This window comes from Hippocampus comes, unplaced genomic scaffold (assembly GCF_001891065.2).
Source record: "Hippocampus comes isolate QL1 unplaced genomic scaffold, H_comes_QL1_v1.1 scaffold564, whole genome shotgun sequence".
Taxonomy (NCBI): Eukaryota; Metazoa; Chordata; class Actinopteri; order Syngnathiformes; family Syngnathidae; genus Hippocampus; species Hippocampus comes.
The window spans coordinates 64,193-67,950 of record NW_017805937.1 but is presented as its reverse complement, the minus strand read 5'-3'; the positions used below and the strand labels follow the sequence as shown (position 1 = coordinate 67,950).

The following is a 3,758-nucleotide window of genomic DNA, read 5'->3' as shown; positions in this document are numbered from 1 at the left end:
TCCTGGCTCTGCTAGCGGCGGGGGCGGCGGCGGTCCTTGCCAAGCGTCGCCTGAACAGACAAGGTGAGGGACGCCAAGATCTTTTCTGCTGTGAAGATCCAAAGAGAACTTGCGCCACTTATGGAAAAAAGTCCGTCATCCTAACTTTCTTTCTCTTTCCTTCCAGCCCGATACTCTGCAGCGCGTAAGTAAAACATTTTCTGTTTCCTTTGAGCCACAATAAACGAGGCAGTTCCACAAAGGTCCGATTTAGGTCTTTGCTGCCCAAGTGGGAATCAGGAGTCACTTGAAATGGCAGGAAGAGTCGGCTCCTTAACGATGCACACGTGAATGTTGATGGAGAAGCGCCGTGAGAAGCTCTCGCTGTGCACAGAAAAAACAAAAAAAGAACCCCAACATCGGTGGCTTTCATACGAGTTGAATTTGTTGAGTGGCCATGCTCGTAACCGAAACCACGAGCTTTGCAAATCCTCTTTGTTCAATGAAATGAATGGAAATGCCAATCAGCCGTTTCAAATAGCCCTCCCTGAAATTATATTTAAAAAATAAAAATCATACATAAACGCACAGAGTCAGGAGATAATGAAATCGATTTTATGAGGTACAACATGTTTGTTTTTGTTTGGTCTCACTGATGATTGATGGCCACTGAGCTTCGGCCATCTTGGACAGTTTAAGTCAGACGCTAATTAAGGCATCTTAAATCCTTTGAGGTCATCGGTACGTCACTAATATTAGTTGTTTGGACGCAGAGGACAAAGAATACGCGATATGACGCCGTGTACTGTGGAGTGCAGACGCGGCAACAGTTGTAGGACAAAAAGACGCAAGAAGAAGATCTGACAGCGCCGCGAATGTGACTTGCTTTTGCTCCATATCTCACGCTGTGGTTGCACTTCCTCAGCCGTTTCCACCGATTCCGAGCCCCTTGCCAAGTGAGACGCGGTGGCTGTCGCACGGTGAGTTAGCTCCCGCGCGATCTTTGGAATCTGGAAATGCTCTCGGCGACATCTTGATGTAGATTCTCGTTCATGCTTTGCTTCGGCTCTTCTCCCTCCAGACGTCAAGAACACAAGTGGGCCTGCTGAGCACGTTCTCATCACACCGCCTCTGAAAACGCTGACTTTTTTTTTCTTCTTCAATCGGACCATGAGTGCGATTGAGCTTCTGTTAAGTCACGCTCAAAGGTTTCTGGTTTTGGGGGGTTTGAGGTTTCTGTGGCAATGACTTTTTTTTTTTGGAGCAATCAATTGACTCACGAAAGAACTGAATGTCGTCGGAGTCACGATTGAATGGGATTTTTTGGTCCTCCAAAAATGTGCACGATGGTTTCGACGGCATCTCTGCATTCTTGTTTGATTGTATTTGCAGTTTGAAATGTAAACTTTATCGTCATAAGTGATTCTTTGGCACACCCCGAGAGGGAGCCCGCTGAGCAAAGGCCGAGAGCACGAGAACGATTCTTCCATCACCGCTTTCGCTTGAGCAAACAAGTCTGCCAAGGCGCGCATTGATCAGAAAGTCACGTGAACAATTGCGCTCCTTGTCCGAAGCGATCGCTCGACCAGTGCCAAAGATGGAAATGGCCACCGGGGTGCACTACTTGGCCGCGACCAGCAGAGCGAAGGCCGCCGCCTTGGGGCAGGCGCACCCGCTCCGCCGTTTCCCCATCGAGCCTCGCCAAGCTTTGTAGCGCGGCCAAGTCTCTGTCGGATGATTGACTTTGCTCGCTGTTGCATTCTTGACCTTTCGCTCTCGTTTTGCCGTTGAACTTTGGAAGTATTTTCATGATCGCTTTTTTATTGATCCTGATCTTTGGTTTGGCTTAATTGGACTTCTTCTTGCTCTTTCCTTGTACTTTGCCTTTTGGTTGATGAAATGTTTTTTGTTTGTTTGGTTGCTTTTCCTGGCTCCTTGTGGCCAGCGATTTCAGCCTGTACTTTTCTGCAATAATTTTTTTTTTTCGCACTTTGTCTGAGCCTGCATTTCTGGAATCCAAAACATGATTCGCTTTGGTTCTGAAGAACCTGACAGAAAGCCTTGGTCAACCTGTTCTTAGTGACACGTTAATGACTTGCGCAAATAGCAATCAACTTTATTCTACTCGAGAGCGACTCCATCCGTCGAAACGTCGATTTGTGACTTCTTCTTCCACGCTTGCACATGGTCAAAGCAGGCCGAGAATGCCATGAGTGTCATCTGAATTTTGGCCTGTTTTACGACCGTGACTCTCTCATGCCCCCTCCCTCCCTCGCCTGGAAGTCAATTTTAAGGCCCAGACCAACAAACGATGCTCCTACTGTGTGGTGCAGACCACACGCAGACAAATGGCGGAGCGGTCGCCAGTCAATCGCAGGACGCGTACCAACGATCGCCTGCTTGATGGACGATCACAAAGTCGTTCTGAAAAGGTTCCATTGAGCATTGCTCATTTTTTTTTTGTTCTTTACTTCTGTGCGTGACAACAACCAGTCCAGGACTTTAGTCGGTCCTTCTGCTTTTCAGATTTATGATGAATGTTTTTTTGTTTTTTCAGACACAATTATCTCTACTTCTACTTATTCCAAGCAAGGTGTGCTCTGTACTTGGGCCATTTATGATTGGTTTCCCGGTGACTTGTTGCGCAAAGACCAAACAATCCAACCGCCAGCGATACTTTACCTTTCACGTTTGAACGAGTCGGACTATCTGACACAATATGTTGCCCTTTTTGGGCAATGTCGGTGCCTTTTTTGGCGGCCGGGCAATCACATCACAGGCCGTGTTTTTCATTTGGACATCTACAGATATATGAAATCGGAAAAAAGAAAAAGGATGCCCCTTGATCAGACACTGCTGGACTACAATCAATTCAGAGGGATCAAAAAGAGGTCTTTCCAAGTGAAGGACACACACACACACACACACACACACACACACACACACACATGCATGAAAGAGAAGTCACTACAAACTCCATCAAGAGAAGTATTCACTTTGCCAGCTCGCCAAACATGAACCTTTGGGTCAGTTTTGCATTTTATCGAAAGACAATAAAGTAATAAACTTTGATGATAGGGTGGTGCTCACCCATTTAAAAAAATGGTACAGTTGTTGCTAGGAGAATCGGTATTCAAGTGGCATCGCGAAATGTTTATAATCGACAAAATTGAGTGGGGAATTTGCACTGCCGTCGTGAAGACAAAAAAAGCTGGTCAGGCACTTTGCGAGTCAACAAAGTGGGAGATTCTTGATGTCAAGGAAGTAGGACATCTTTCTTGTTCGAAGGCAGGGGTGCCCAACCTTTTTGGACCCAACATCTACTTTTCCATCAAATGACCTCCCGTGGTCGACCCGTGACCGCACAGGCACTTGGCGCACGCGTGCCAGGATGAGCAACGGCCATAACGCCCGTAAGATGAACGACACGGAGAAACAAAGTCGACACAAGAGTTTGGGGGGGGGGGTTGTGAAAAGCAAATCGCTTCCTCCCATCGCGGGTGACCTGATGCCCACTTTGGCAGCGTGTTCACGTGTTCGTAGCTCACGTGTCGCGTTTTCAAATGCTTATCCCGGTACTCCAGATTGCCATTCTTCATTTCATCGGTGAATTGTGCATGAAACAGACTTGGAACGAGAATCATAACGATCAAAGATAGAGCGCAAGAGCTCTGATCGCAAGCTGCAAGTGCAGACTGCAGACCGCTAACAACTTCCGGTGGTTCAAGGTGAACTGCTTTTTTATTTGATTTTCATTTTTAAATACTTTTTGTGAAAGA

General features: G+C 46.8%; 1 long non-coding RNA gene across 1 annotated transcript; it reads left to right on the top strand.

The window, feature by feature from the left end:
- LOC109528118 (uncharacterized) lies at nucleotides 1-2,894 on the top strand. The gene is made up of 5 exons (XR_002170648.1): nucleotides 1-63; nucleotides 167-184; nucleotides 905-959; nucleotides 1,061-2,301; nucleotides 2,882-2,894. It is a non-coding gene; the product is annotated as an uncharacterized LOC109528118 (long non-coding RNA).
- Nucleotides 2,895-3,758: the final 864 nt, after the last annotated feature.